Below are 16,277 nucleotides of genomic sequence, written 5' to 3'. Positions count from 1 at the left end.
GGCAGTCTCGTAGTGGATGGCTTCCGGAGCAGACTCGGCAGCGGTAGGTAGCTTGTACTCGGGAGCGTCTGCTCCCTGAGGTGTGATTGACACGGGGTTGTGGAGCATTCAGGATCTGGATGCAAAATGAACTGGTTCGGAAAAGAAGAATCGGAGAAGCATTAGCAACGTGCTAGGAACAGGTGACAGACACTTCTCTAAGTACTGTTGGAAGAACAAACGAGGGTTTTTTGGAGGCGAAAAGAAACTTGGATGGAATAGAAGACACGGAGAGGCATTACTAAACGGGCTAGGCACAGGACGCCTTCCGTTATTGTTGTACGGGACGAGGGAGTTCCCCCGGAAGGAGAACGACTTTTGCGACCGGGCGTTTGAGCACACCGCGGGCAGTAAGAATGTCTACCACCCGAACCCTGTTATCGGCGCCGGGATACACGGACTGTACTCTTCCGAGTCGCCAGTCGTTAGAAGGCAGGTTATCTTCTTTCGCGATAACCATATCGCCGATCTGAAGATTGGGCATATCCGTCTTCCACTTGTTGCGCTTGTGGAGTTCCTTGAGGTACTCATCCTTCCACCTCTGGCAGAACTGCTGGTTGAGGGCCTTCAAATGCTGCCACCGATTAATGATCGACTGGAGGTTCTCTTTAATTTCGGGCTCTGCGGTCGCCATTAACGGTCCTCCGATAAGGAAGTGCCCTGGAGTGAGGGCCAGCAACTCTGTCGGACTTTCGGACATAGGTGAGAGTGGCCTGGAATTTAGGCATGCTTCAATCCTAGCGAGCAGCGTCGAGAGCTCCTCAAAGGTATATTTCCGGGTGGACGTGGCTTTGTAGAAGAGCGTTTTAAAACTCTTTACGCCGGCTTCCCAAAGGCCCCCCATATATGGAGCTCCTGGCGGGATGAAACGCCATGCAACCCGTTGATGGCTGTATGCCTCAGTCACCGAATCCTGGAACGCCTCTAGAAAGTCCCGAGAAAGTACAGTTGCTGCTCCCACGAAAGTTTTTCCATTGTCGGAATGGATACGCTGCGGACAACCTCGTCTAGCGACGAAGCGAGCGAAAGCTGCTAGAAACTTCTCGGTGGTCAGGTCGGAAGTAGCCTCCAAGTGAATGGCCTTCGTGGAAAAACATACAAATACGCACACATAACCCTTGGTGTTGTCAGAAGAAGTGTGTGTGTCAAACAGTGCGGACGCGTTTTTCCTGGTGCTCCCGAACGGACGGCAAATTTGCCGATTTCCCTGCAGGAAAAGAGCGCAGATTGAAGAAAGTAAAACACGTGAGATCGGTACATACCGAGGAAGCCTCCAAAGCATGGACAACGCAGCCTCTGCAACCCCAAGACGGCGAGAAAGATGAAACTCAGGACGTTGACCAGGGGGGAGGGGTGAGATTATCCTCCTTTTTCTTTGCTCTCTCTCTCTCCTCTATCACTTGTTGCACTTGTGATTTGTTGTTTAATTGTCATCTTTGTATCTGACTGTGCCTTCACGTCCCGCTCCGATATTCACTCGTCATGCCAGCTGATCGAGCCGTCAGCTGTGGACCAGTGCACGGAAGCGGCCCGACAAAAAGCTACCGACAAACTCCGGCAGAGGGCGCCACTCATGATCTACACCTACGTACGTAGACCATGAGACCTAAATGGCCCCAGCATAACTACTGCGGTCACGATGACACTGCCTACACTGCATATACCTGCATATACATGTATATATACACACACGGATGTTAGGTGCCCCCCACCAACAGATGGCGCCAGATGCAACGGCGGCAGCCACCGCCTTGCAGGCAAACAGAAGCCTGTGAACCTTGCCCTAGCAAGGCTCATTGGGACCCCAGCCCAGTAAGGTCCCAATTATGGTATACTGGAAGCCCCGTTATTGAACTGTAGACAACAGGCTGACGGATTGCAGCATTCTGGCACCTGAGTAAGCCGAGTGATATCGTGCCGAAATGGCTGCTGGGCCAATGCTGCAGCTGCCCCCGTCCCGTTAAAACCTTGGCAGGCCTTAGGAAACGTTTGCTCCCGTCGCCACCCGCCTGGCCGTGCAGGCCCAGTTGACAATGTCCTGGCTAGTACTGATCTGGCTCTGAACCCCAGACCCCATGAAGGCTGGAGTCAACCCTCGCGTGGACCTCACTCTAAAGATAGGGGGGACCCATTTACAAAAAAAATGAACACACCAACCACAAACAAAACCGGAAGCAAAGAGGAGGAACAGGAAATCGCATTTACCAAGTCGCGGAAAATGACGCGAACACCGCCGATGGGATCGGAGCCCCCCACAATACTGGAGAATAAGAGCGAACTGGAGTCCGATACTCCAAAAAGATGTAGAGCATCGGCAAGCCCGGAATCCCCACCGAGGAGGACACCATCAAAAAGGGCGAAGGGCAATGCACCTTCATGCAGGACGCAGCTCAACAAGTTGGGAAGCATCCTGGACGAACTTATTTACTTGGTAAATGAAAAGAGGCCCATCGTGAGGACGATCAATCGAGGAATGAAGGACTCATTGGCCCAAATGAAGCACATCCAGGTTGCAGTCAGCGAGAAGCTGCACGAAGAGGAGCAGGTAGACGCCATCTGCACGAAATGCCTGGAAAGGAATCGCGTGGAATGGAAGGAACCCGACGCCACCGACACACGGAAGGAGAAGCAGCCGAAGCCCGACAAGCGCCCCGAGCGTGGCCCCGCAGAAAAACGCGTGGCGGAAGCCAGACCAAGGCTGGCCGAAACACCCCAGCAGAGAACACGGAAAAAAAGAAGCACAAAGAGCCCAGAGCGGAAGCGGCTGGTGAATCAGCCCAGGAGAACACAGAGGCCAGATGCACTGGTCGTTAAGTGCAAAGACCAGGAGTCATATGCTGAGGTACTCAGGGCGGTGAAGTCCGATAAAGCGATCCTCGAGTTCAGAGACTCGGTATCCGCAATTCGACGAACCGCTGCAGGGGAGCTCCTCCTGCAGATGGGGAAGCACGGGGACGGCGCCACTGCAAAACTCCTCAAGGCAGTCCAGACGAAGGTGGGCAATATCGCTGAGGTCAAGGCTATCTCCGAGAAGGTTCTGATTGAGGTCAGGGACATATCGGAGTGGACAACGCCGGAAGAAGTGCTCGAAGCCATCTTCGCTAAGATAGACGGAGACTTGCCGACCGAGTCAGCCCGAAACTCCGGAAAGCATACCGTGGAACGCTGACGGCGAACATCCTTCTACCCAGAGAAGCAGCGGACAAGCTGCTTCATGAGGGAAAAGTTCGCATTGGATGGTCGGTATGCCGAATCCGGCAGAAGAACGAACCCAGGAGGTGCTTCAAGTGCCTAGCATTTGGACATATCGCGGCAAGATGCAGGAGTAGCCACGACGTAACAAGCAAATGCTTTAATTGTGGAGGTACGCAGCACAACTCGAGGGACTGCAAACAGACGCCCGCCTGCATCTTATGCACAAGAGCAAGACTAGAAGACACGGCACATGGCACCCTCAGTAGGGCATGCCCATATATGTCAAGGCAGCAAACACACACACTAATGGGCAAAATTAAGTTCCTGCAGCTTAATTTGAACCACTGCAGAGCGGCACAGGACCTGCTCATGCAGACAGTGAGAGAAGAGGACGTCGACGTCGCCATCTTGAGTGAGCCACACCATGCGATGCAACCAGACGTATGGTTACAGAATACAAACTCAAATTATGGAGCAGCTATCTGGAGCTGTGGAACCTCGCCACAAGGCATAAGCGCCCGTCATACGTCAGTGGGGTACGTCAGAGCAAAGATTGCCGGCATCCACATATATAGCTGCTACATTGCCCCGAGCATAGAACTGGAAGAGTACGCCAACATACTCGAAGACCTAGCGGAAGATGCACGCAGTTGTTCCCCAGTGATCATTGCTGGCGATTTCAACGCATGGGCGACCGAGTGGGGAAGCACAAGGACAAACGCACGCGGAAGCGTCCTACTCGACGTGTTCGCGACCCTGAGCGTGGTGCTCCTGAATAAAGGAAGCACACAAACATACGCAAAGGGTGACCGTGGATCGGTAATCGACGTCGCATTTGCCAGCCCCCAACTTGCACGGAGTGCCACCTGGAAAGTCGCAAGTGTATATACGCATAGTGACCACCGGGCCATAACGTGCTGTATCGACGACGGACCCACCAGACGGACCACAACCATAAGGCGCACAGCTTGGAACACGGAGGACATGGACACCCAGTGCCTGCTCCTCATGTTCCGGCTAAGCAGCGAAAGTATACACGGAAATGCAGAGCAGCAGGCTAAATCGCTAGGTACAGCAATGGAAATTGCATGCGAAGCTGCCATGGTAAAAAAGCAAATGGGAGGAAGGAGGCGAAAGCCAGTGCACTGGTGGTCTCAGGAAATAGCGGATCTGCGGAGAGGGAGCCACGCAGCAAGACGCTGCTACCAGAGGACCATGAAAAGGGCAAGGCGGAGACCACAAGACCCCCAAGCAGCCCAGGAAGCGGCAGAAGCTCACTCCATCTACCACCAACAACGGGCACATCTCACCAAGGAGATCAAACGCAGCAAAGCAAACTGCTGGAAGGACCTCTGCAAGGAGGCAGACCTGCAGCCCTTCAGCATAGCCTACAAGATGGTGATGGGCAAGCTGGCGCGCAAGGTAATGCCCTCATGTCCGGAATTATTGTCCAGGATCGTGGATGCACTGTTCCCCACACAACAGGAACTAGCCTACGTGCCCAGACACCGGGAGATCCCCACACCCCCACAGATCGGTACGGAAGAGCTCCTAAATGCGGCTAAGAGCATGAAGACCGGCAAAGCGCCAGGGCCCGACGGTATACCCGCCATAGCAGTCCGGACGATAGCCACAACATACCCGGAAGCGATAGCGAAGACGTTCAACCAATGCCTGCAGGAGCAAGTCTTCCCCACGGGCTGGAAGCTCCAGAGGCTCGTGCTACTACCGAAGACTGGGAAGGACCCCGAAGACCCGGCTGGATACAGGCCTCTGTGCATGATCAGCGTTACGGGGAAGCTGTTCGAGCGAATCATCGCGAATCGGATAGAAGCGGAAATTGACAGCCTACAGGGGCTATCCGATCTCCAATTCGGCTTTAGGAAGAGGAGAAGCACCACCGACGCGATCAGAGCAGTGGTGGGTAAAGCCCGCGAAGCCATAGCTGGGAAGAGATGGCACGGTGGCACCAAGAAGTACTGCCTGGTAACTACACTAGATGTAAAAAATGCCTTTAACTCTGCAAGGTGGCCAAGCATCATCGCCGCCCTCTCCAGAATTGGTGTATCGGAGTACCTGGTGAGCATAGTAGCCAGCTATTTTAAGAACAGAGTGTTGCTGTTCGACACGTCGACGGGACAAAAACGACGGCAAGTTACAGGAGGCGTTCCACAGGGGTCTGTTCTCGGCCCGCTTCTGTGGAACGTCATGTACGATGGCATCCTACGACTGGACACACCAACCGGCTGCAGCATCGTTGGCTTCGCAGACGACATCGCGGTAGTAGCGGTACATAAAACCCTGTCAGAAGTAGAGGAGAACACGAACGAGACAGTCAGACTAGTGATGTGCTGGCTCCAGGAAAACGGCCTCAGCCTAGCAGCGCACAAAACCGAATCGGTCCTGATTAGTACCAGGAAAAAGGTAGAGACAGCCAGAGTGGTCGTTGGAACAGACGAAATCGAGTCGTCCCCGGCTATCAAGTACCTGGGAGTCCTGCTAGACCACAGGCTTAGCTTCAAGCAGCACCTGGAAGCAACCGGAGTCAAAGCCGGCAGGGCAGCAAGCGTGCTATCCGGCATAATGGCCAATATCGGCGGTCCAAGACAGAGGAGCAGACTGCTCATCTGCTCTGTCGTCAGAGCCATCATCATGTACGCTGCTCAAATATGGGCACCAGCTATGGAGCTCCCAACGTACAGCCGCACCTGCAAAGCGGCCTACCGAAGATGTGCACTGAGAGTTCTTAGTGCTTACCGCACCGTCTCCGAAGATGCGGCCCTAGTATTGGCCGTCATGGCGAAAATTGACCTTCTCGCCGCTGGAACCACCATCGAAGACCAGGCCATCCGCGAGGCGGAGACCCAACGTAGATGGCAAGAGCGATGGCGTAATACACCCAACGGCATATGGACTAGACGCATAGTCCCGGACATAGGGCCCTGGGTGAGTAGAACTTTTGGGGAGACGAACTTTTATCTAACGCAGCTTTTAACAGGACATGGGTGCTTTAAATTCTACCTACATAGATTTAAAGCGAGTCGGATCCGTTTTGCACGCACTGTGCACGGACCATAGAAGACGCTGAACATGTATTTTTTGTCTGTCCAAGATTCTCTGCTGACCGGGAAGAGCTAAGCTTAGACATTGGGAGGCCATTCATAGTCAATGACTTGATGGATATCCTACTTAGCTCGCAAAACAATTGGGATGCCGTGAGCACCTACGCTGCAGAGATCATCCAATCCTTGCGTCGCGCTGAAAGACAGCGCAATCGAAATTCAAATCCTAGATAGGATCTAGTGACGGCTTTCATGCCATCTCCCCCTCGCGAAGTAATACTTAACGGTCGTACCGCGAGAGGGATACGGAGAGTAGGGGGGTTTTTAGTGGGTGAGGTAATTCCAAGTCCCACACTTATCGGCTTTCAATGCTTTTCCCTCCTATACATACAAAAAAAAAAAAAACCCTTGGTGTTGGACGCACCCAGCGTGGACATTGGAGCTATTAAGAGCCTGAGGCCATCCTTTGCTGGTACAAAACTGGCAGTTGTATGCCTGCCCCCGGTACATGCAAGAGCCCTGCTGAACGCAGGAAAGCTCAAAGTCGGCTGGACGAACTGCAGAATCAGGGAACGGTCAGCCCAAAGACGCTGCTATAGATGCCTAGAGTTTGGGCATGTCGCAATCAGGTGCAAGAGCGCGGTGGATCGCACCGGATGCTGCCTCAGGTGCGGCGCAAACGGCCATAAGGCCGCAACCTGCCAGAGCGATCTACGCTGCTTCATCTGCACGGCTAACAAGGGCAAGGACACGGATCACTACGCGGGTAGCAAGAGATGCCCAGCAGCCAAAGGTGGGTCCAGCTTGCCGCCGCAATGATGAAGCTATTACAGCTCAACCTCAATCACTGTGCTGCGGATCAGGACCTGCTAAGCCAAACAGTGAGAGAAATGGCGGTAGACCTTGCCATTATCAGCGAGCCATACCGCCCCAAGGAGTCCCCGGTATTCTTACTGGATGCCACCAAAAAAGCCGCGCTATGGCTTTGCGGTACCACACCCATGCAGGCCACCAACGTAAGCCCGGAGGTGGGTTTCGTACGCGCAAAGGTTGGAAGGGTCTGGATGTACAGTGTCTACCTCGCTCCAAGCCTGTCGCTCGCCGAATTCACAGGTATCGTAGAAAACCTAGCGGCTTTTTTTTTTTTTTACGGGATTTTATTTATCGAATCTTCCCTATTAGAGACTTACGACAAGTATACAAATCTTAGCCTAATATATTTATTTAATTATTTACACTTAATTACTTAGAGTACGTCCCTAGCTAAGTATTATTGCTGGGTGGGAAGGTCTCTTCGCCGGAGTCGTGTATGGCTAGTGTGCCAAGTTAAAGACTGCGCAAGTCTATTAGGATGGGCTTGAAGCTTGGCCTGGTACTTTGCTTTCACTTTGGCAATTTCATCTTTAACTGATCCTACATTTAAGTCTTTATGGATATTTTCATTCCGTATGTACCATGGTGCCCCAGTAATAGTTCTGATGTCAAAGATCATCACCCAGTGGCTATCGGAGGCGATTTCAACGCGTGGGCAGAGGAATGGGGAAGCGCAAACGAATGCGAGAGGTAGGGTCTTGCTGGAGACCATCGCACCCCTGGACATAGCGCTCCTCAATCAGGGTGTGCAACATACCTTCTCCAGGGCAGGATTCGGATCGATCGTAGACCTCACCTTTACCAGCAGCTCACTCTTCAACTCCTCGGGTTGGAGTATCAGCAACGCCTACACAGCGAGCGACCACATGGCCATTATCTGCAACATTGGCGAGCAGGTTGCTGGCGTCATAGCAGACGCGCCTAGATGGAAATGCTACCGCGCGGATAGGTTCAACACTGCGCTGTTTTCGAACATGATGTCAAACCTCGTGACGCATGGTAACGCGGAGTGCATGGCCAACCAAGTCATGGAGAGCATCGATGCAGCATGTGCCGCCACCATGGCCCAGAGGAAGCATTATGGGCGCCACCACCAGCCAGTCTTCTGGTGGAATGAGAGCATTGCCGAGTTACGCCGGGAGTGCAACCACGCACGTCGTCGCTACCAGCGCTCGCGGGGTAGCACGGACTTCTCGCAATGGCAGGCCACCTTTAGAGACTGCCGGAGGGCCCTGAAGGCCGCTATTAAGGAAAGCAAACGCCAGTGCTTTCTGACGCTATGCGATTCTGCTGAGCAAGATCCATGGGGAAGGGCTTACAAGCTGGTTACGAACAAGCTGTGCACCAAGAAGCAGGGACCCCCTTCGGACGCCGATATGGCCAGATGCATTGTGGAGGAGCTTTTCCCGCGCATGGCGGATCACATCGAGGAGATCCCTTGCCTAATCCCACCGCTTCAACAGGCCCACATCGAGGAGGTGACTCTCGAGGAGGTCACAACTGCAGCCAGGAGCATTAGCCCGAACAAAGCCCCGGGGCCGGATTCTATCCCGAATCGAGCCCTCATGCTAGCCCTTTCCCTGCGCCCGGAAATCTTCGTGAAGCTGATAAACCAGTGCCTTCGCGAAGGAGTCTTTCCTGCGCGGTGGAAGACGCAGAAGCTGGTGCTCATTCCCAAGCCAGGCAAGCCGCCAGGGATGGCGTCGTCGTATAGGCCAATCTGCCTGATAGACACAGCGGGCAAACTGCTCGAGAAAGTGGTGTGCTCGCGACTGGAACGAGCCATCGCGGATGCTGGTGACCTATCACCGCATCAATACGGCTTTCGCAAGGCCAGTTCCACGATTGACGCCGTGGGTAGAGTGGTAGACATTGCATCTAGGGCAATCGCTGGTACTCGGTGGAAAGGCGGCTGCAAGGAGTACTGCCTAATGGTCACGCTGGACATCAGGAACGCGTTCAACACTGCGAGATGGAGCTGTATCTTGAGGGCGCTAGGGAGGTTTAATACACCCATGTACCTTCAGCGCATGGTACGAAGCTACTTCGAGAAAAGGCTGCTCTTGTACGACACTCATGTTGGCACGGAGCAATACGAGGTATCTGGAGGCGTTCCGCAGGGGTCGGTATTGGGTCCCTTACTGTGGAACGCAATGTACGACGGCATACTGCGACTCAGACTCCCCCACGGAGTGCATGTGGTGGGCTTTGCGGACGACGTGGCTGTCCTGGTAGTGGCTAAGGACTTGGCCGCAGTAGAGACGACCTGCAACCAGACGATTGCGCTTATACAGCAGTGGCTAAAGCTGGTCGGGCTTGAACTCGCACCTCACAAGACCAAGGCAGTGCTGGTGTCCAGCCGGAAGAAAGTGGAGACGGCCAGCATCACAGTGGCAGGCACCCTAGTGTCATCAAAGCGGGCTATCAAGTACCTTGGCGTCCTGATAGACACACGTCTCTGTTTTCGAGAGCATCTGGCGTACTTGAACACAAAGGCGGCATCCAGTAACAGAGCGCTGTCGAGGATAATGCTGAACACCCGAGGACCCAAGCAATGGCGACGACAGCTTCTATCGAGTGTGACGAGATCGGTGATGCTTTACGCGGCGCCAATCTGGACAAAGGCCCTACAGACAGCGAGCTACACCAGAGGCCTGGCAGCCACTCACCGACTCTCTTCACTTCGAATAGTCAGTGCCTTCCGAACAGTCTCGGACGATGCTGCTCACGTGATAGCGGGAATAGCACCATTTGAGTTCCTAGCGGAGGAGCGGTGCACCTTCCATCGGGATACGCATGGCAGAGGCATGGAAGCAGCGGACAAACGGCAGGTGCGCAAGGCTTGCAAGCAGCAGAGCCTCCGGAAGTGGCAACAACGTTGGGATAGATCCCCCAAGGGGCGTTGGACTCACCAACTCATCCCATCCATCGAAGCGTGGGTTGTCAGAAAGCACGGCCAGGTAAATTTCTACCTAACTCAGCTACTCAGCGGCCACGGCTGCTTTCGCAAGTATCTGCACCGCTTCGGGCATGAGGACACACCAGAGTGCTCATGGTGCGGACACAACGTGGAGGAGGACGCCGAACATTCAATATTTGCGTGCGGCAGGTTTACGGCGCAGCGTCACCAGCTGGAAGTAGCCCTGGGTGGGGCGATATCCAAGCACAACCTGGTGCAGTACATGCTAAGGTCCCCAGGTAACTGGGAGGCGACCAGTAACTTCGCGGCTGCGATTATGACGGAACTGCGCGCTGTTGAGCGCCAGAGAAGGGAGCAGCAAGGCTAAGCGACGCCTCCACTTGTGTGAAGCATTGCTTCGCGGCCGTACCACACTTGTCGGGCTCGCATAGTCATGTCACCTTATTGTAAATAGTTAAGTAAAGTAGATCAATTAAATAAATGGAATTAAAAAAAAAACCCTTGGTGATCAGGCACGCTCTCCCGGTATAGTTCCTTATGTCGAAAGGACCTGCATAGTCAATACCGGTATGGGTAAACGGTCTGGAGAAAGAAGTTCGGTCTGTCGGGAGATCACCCATCAGTTGGGTCTGTAGCTTCTTCTTGTGGATGATGCAGACCTTGCAGGAGTTCACCACGCCCTTCATCAGGTTCCGGATTCTCGGGATCCAATATTTGCAGCGAATGAGGCGCGTCATCAGTTGATTGCCGCCATGGAGAGTGATCCTGTGCGTGAAGTGAGCGAGCAGGCGAGACAGGCGGCAACTATAGGACAGGATGATTGGATGGCGCTCATCATACTTCAGATCTTGTGAAGCTGTGATCCGGCCACAGGCTCTCATGATCCCCTGTCGGTCTAGAAAGGGGTTCAGATTCAAAATAGAGCTTGAACTTGGCACGGGACGTTTACCCCTCAGGCAGTGAGATTCTTGGGGGAAGTCCCGGCGCTGAGCCTCTAGGATAAGAGTTCGCTCCGCTTCGTTAATTTCCCCACTAGTGAGGTGGTCCCTACATGCGAGTGTTACTTTCCGGCAACACTGAATAAAACGTAGAACATATGCCCGCACTCGAAGAGCCTTCTCAAGCTGGGAGAATCGCTCCAGGAAATCTTCGGGTGGGCTGGAAACGAGATGGACCTACACGGCCCGCTACTCTAGGGTTTGAACTGGAGTTTCGGCGGCTTGGGCTGGCCATTGATCACGTGGAGATTGCAACCACGCTGGTCCATGCCACCAGAGTTGGCTACCCACCAGTTCTGGTAAAGCTACGCCTCGACTGGCTAAGTCAGCGGGGCTATGTTCGGAACGAACATGAGCCCAATGACTGGTTTCGGTAGTCTGAGCTATTTTCGTCACTCGATTGGCCACAAAGGTAGTCCAGTGGCAAGCGGGCTTGCTCAACCAGGCCAGTACAATAGTAGAATCGGTCCAGTAGTAGCATTGATGACTTTCCGTCGGCATGCTTGGCAGGATAGCCGTCGCCATTTCGGAAAGGAGCACTGCACCGCACAGCTCTAGTCGAGGAAGCGAAACGGTTTTCACGGGAGCGACTCGTGTTTTCGCCGACAGTAGATGCACCGTGATATGCTGGTCACACTCGACGCGCACGTAGAGCGCTGCACCGTACGCCTTTTCGGAGGCATCGCAGAAACCGTGATGTTCGATCTTTACCGATGGCTGGTAACATACCCATCTTGGAATCTTGATCTCGGGTAGTGATGCGTAACTTTGCAGAAAGTCCAGCCAGCGTTGGTACAACGAACTTGGAAGAGGTTCGTCCCATCCCAAATCTTGAAACCAGATCTCCTGCATAAAAATCTTGGACCGGACGATGAATGGGGCTAGCCACTCCGCGGGGTCAAACAGCTTCGCAATTTGGGAAAGAACTTCTCGCTTGGTGTAGGATAACTCAAGCGTGAACACGGGAGAAACAAAGAAGAACTAGTCTGACGCCGCCTTCCAGCGAACTCCGAGGGTCTTTGCCGTGCTCTCGGCATCGATTTCCAAAAAATCGGTGTGCAGGAGGTGGTCACTCGGAAGCTCGTCCAAAATCTCCTTTTGGTTGGACGTCCATTTGCGCAGTGGGAAACCTGCAGAGCTGAGGGCGGCCTGCAATTCGTGGATAGCCAGCTGAGCCTCCTTGATGGAGTCTGCCCCGGCTAGGACGTCGTCGACGTACATGAAATGCCGTACAATGTGGCTTGCCTTTGGAAATCGCGACTGGATGTCGTCGGCAAGCTGTTGCAGTACCCGGATGGCTAGAAACGGAGCGCAATTGACACCAAAGGTCACGGTTTTCAGCTCATAATCCCGAATCTCACCCTCCTGGTTTCGAAATAATATTCGCTGGAAGGGTGTGTACGTTGGATGTACCCAAATTTGGCGATACATCTTTGTAATGTCGGCGTTGAAGACGTATCGGAAGTAGCGCCACTTCAGGATTTGGAGGGTTAAATGGGATTGGAGGACCGGACCAGCATGAAGAAGATCATTTAAGCTCGTCCCGTTCGCAGAAGGGCTGGACGCGTTGAATACCACGCGGACTTTCGTGGTAGTGCTCTCCGGCTTGATTACGGCATGGTGCGGAAGATAATAATTGGCGGACTCGTTAGTGGACGGAACCTCTGTCATATGATCGAGATCTAAGTATTCCTGGATCACAGAGTTATCTGTTCTTGAAATGGAACGTTTCTCTTTAGCCGATTCTCATTTCGGAGAAACTGAGCTAGGGCAATGGACCTTGAATGCCCCAGGCCTGATCCACAATGATCGGGGTCACGAAACGGCAGTGTTACCACGTACTTTCCACTTGACGTACTTGACGTGGTTCGCAGAAAATTTCTTTCGCAATAGGAGTCCGACTCTCCTGCTACCTTGATAGGTAGATCCTCCACCTCCCAAAACCTTGTGAGAAGTTTGTCCAATGGAGCATCGCGGACGTGGGAAATTTGGGTGGAGAAAGATGCAATCTGGTCTGGAACAGCACTTGGCACTGGACCGGTAAGCACCCATCCAAAGATGGTTTGCTGTCTGAGGAGGGAACCACAGATGTCGGTCTGTGAGCCGCTTAACAGTATGGACGGAAGGATGTCGGCTCCGATCAGAACGTCTATGTGTGAGCTCTCATAAAATTTAGGGTCTGCTAAAGGCAGGTTCGGCAAGTCTCGCAAAGCGCTCTGCGGGATCAGATATGAAGGGAGATTGCCGGCTATGTCGGGCAGGACGTAGGCCGTGGCGTTTAACTGTACGCTCGGCGTCATCAGGGAGCGAATGGACAAATCACAGAGCTTCTTGGATTGAGCTGCTACAGTCTGATTTAGGCCTGAAACCTGGGCCTGAATAAGGCGGAATGGCAACTGGATGATATTAAAGAGACGTTCCGTAATGAACGTCGCCTCGGAGCCCGAGTCGATCAGAGCGCGGGCACGGAAATTTGTCCCCCGGTGGCAGATGTTGATTATTGCCGTACCGAGAAGCACCGCTCTTGTTCCCGAAGCAAAATAGTTCTGAACGTTGGGCGGAGCGACGGAAGAAGCGGGACCCTCCGCTGTTGTGGAAGTCAGCTCGCTGGGAGCTGGAGTCCCCCGATGCAGGAGCGTGTGGTGGCGGGCTCCACAAGTGAAGCAACTGTGGGCGCTTTGGCATTCACGGAGCTGATGACCTCTAGCGAAACAGTTCAAGCACAGCTGCCTTTTTTTAATTCAGCTGGCTCGTGCGTCCACAGTCATTTGTAGGAAGTGCGGACACAGTCGGATCGGATGGTTCTCTTTGGAACAGAGATCACACGTTCTTCTCTTCGGACTCACTTGTGTCTGGAAGGAGTGAAACTTCCTTGGCACGGGACTACCATGAGACCGGAACGGATTGGAGTTGCTTCCGGAGGATTGCCGATTCAAGGAACCTTTGGACGATGGTGGGGTCGGATTGCCTTTGGAAGTGGACGGGTCGCTCTCCATGGCCTCTAGCGTCAAATAGCCTGAGTGAGGAAGGCGTCGATTTCCGTCCATGGAGGCACCTCCTTCTTGTCTGTGACGGACGCTTCCCACAAAGACCGGGTCAACTTCGGCAACTTGGAGGCACAAATAGTAACGAGGAGGCTATCCCAGTTGTTGGTGCAGACCTGGGAGTGAGCAAGGGCGGTGAGGACCCCTTGCATCGTGCTTTGAAGCTCTTTTAAAGCTCGACTGGTCTCGGACTCGACGCGAGGCAAAAAGAGCAAAATATTTATCTGGTTGGTCACCAGGAGCCGATTATTTTCATAACGGTTTCGGAGGGCCGACCATGCCGACTCGAAACCATCGTTTGTGAGCGGGGACTTCTCGACTATGGCCTTCGGATCGCCACTTGTCTTCGCGGTGAGATGGTACAACTTCTCTACCGGAGACAGCCTAGAATTATTTATGTAAATTGCAGTAAATAAATCTCGAAAAGTAGGCCAGCGGACGTAATCTCCTGCGAAGACCTCGATGTCGCAGGGAGGCAGTCGGCAGCCGCCCTGGTAGGTTTGCGGTGCAGACGGATGGACTGCTGTTTGGGCCAGCTGAGCATTGAGGTCGGCGAGGCACTGCTCAAATACCCCATAGCACTCGCCGTACTTCTCTCGGATGTCTTCTTGGACCCTTGGGTCCTCGTCAACCATCACTGCGGAGCAAGCTTTATATTCCGCCTCGACATCCGCCCATATACTCAGAATTTGTCCTCGGCGAACCTCGGAAAGAGATGCGGATGGAGCGGAAGTGATGCGCGCTTCCAAATGAGACAGCCGGCCAATGGCGGCGGCTAATTTTGCTCGTGCAGTAGTGGTGGCGGGTTGAGCCATTGTGATGGAAGGTCTCGAGCTGACGGGACTATTACCGAAGGAGCTGGTTGGATCGCCTTGGATCCGAGCTGGCACCTTGAGAGTGACGGGAGACGGGAAGAGAACCGACTTGGTCCTCGCAGCTGGGCTGCTACTGGCTGCTCTGGGAGTGACTGGCGACTTGATCTTTTGAGTGGGGGTAGTTCCTGAGGCGGAAGAGGTGCGTAGCCGACGTGGAGATGTCGCAGCCAAAATCCCTTTGCTGTCCTTGTCCCCCGTTGGCATACTACTCACACACGCAGAGGTTAGATGCGAAGTCGGATGCGGAATCCGCGGATTGGCGAAAGAAGAGAAAAAAACTAAGGCTGGGCTGGGCACCACACGAGAAGGCACTAAATCCCTTCAACACACAAAAAAGAACCCACTGCTGGAGGAATGGAAAGGAAAGGGCCTCGCGCGATGTTGGACAACAATTTTTAATACCAACTCGAATTATTTGTGGCCGCTCTGGATCGAGGTTCCCAAACAATGAGTGGATCAAATTGATACACGCCGAGGAGAGGAACGGTCACACTGGCTGTGGCAATATTTGAAAAAAAAATATTGTTAGTGCTGCTTTCCTCCGTTTACCCTTTTGACGGAACCTTGCAGTGGGCAACTAATCTTCCTTATCTAGTGCGGATGGATTGTGGACGGAATTGGTCGATTTCTTGCTCCCCTTGTTATACCGTGGAGGTGGTAGGGCCGATAGGATACACGAGCACGAGGATCGGAGCCAAGAAATTAACTGCTACTGGTGTGGCGGAGACTATCGGAAGGAATATGCAAAAAAAAATAATAATTCCTTATACAGTCGTCTGTTAGTGGAAGCGGAACAAAAGTGGGACTATGTATTTTGGATAATTTGGCAGCTTGAATTTATTTCTTGTCTTCATTTTGGTGTTTGTGATACCGATAGTTTTTCTTAAATTTTGTCACTTCTAATTTCCCACGGACATACAATTCGACAATTGGCACCAAAAAAAAATGCGAAATCGCTGCGGAAATGCGCTGTGCCTGGGTGGAGGATAATTTGTTACGGAGTTGGAGATAATATCACGTATTGTGGCGACCAAAGTTATTGCTGGAACGCGTAAACTGCTCGGAATCGCAGATTTTTATTGTTAAATGTATGTGGATATGAGCGGAATGTATGTGTGGGACGCGGTATTTAAATACGGAGTGTGGTATTGGTGTATATATATATTTGTATGTTATTTTGGAGATGCTGACCGCTCTTGCGAATTGGAATGCACATATGTTTTTGTGAATTGGGGTGCAGTTGGATTTTGTCGAATATATTTAATTTTTCA

The 16,277-nt window shown here is 53.0% G+C and overlaps 1 pseudogene; it reads right to left on the bottom strand.

Annotated features, from left to right (window-relative positions):
• Positions 1–800: 800 nt before the first annotated feature.
• Positions 801–15,210, bottom strand: LOC121404961 (annotated as a pseudogene).
• Positions 15,211–16,277: the final 1,067 nt, after the last annotated feature.

This window comes from Drosophila obscura, unplaced genomic scaffold, assembly GCF_018151105.1.
Source record: "Drosophila obscura isolate BZ-5 IFL unplaced genomic scaffold, ASM1815110v1 contig_58, whole genome shotgun sequence".
NCBI lineage: Eukaryota > Metazoa > Arthropoda > Insecta > Diptera > Drosophilidae > Drosophila > Drosophila obscura.
Note: the sequence above shows the minus strand (reverse complement) of the source record. Positions and strands in the feature narration are given on the sequence as shown.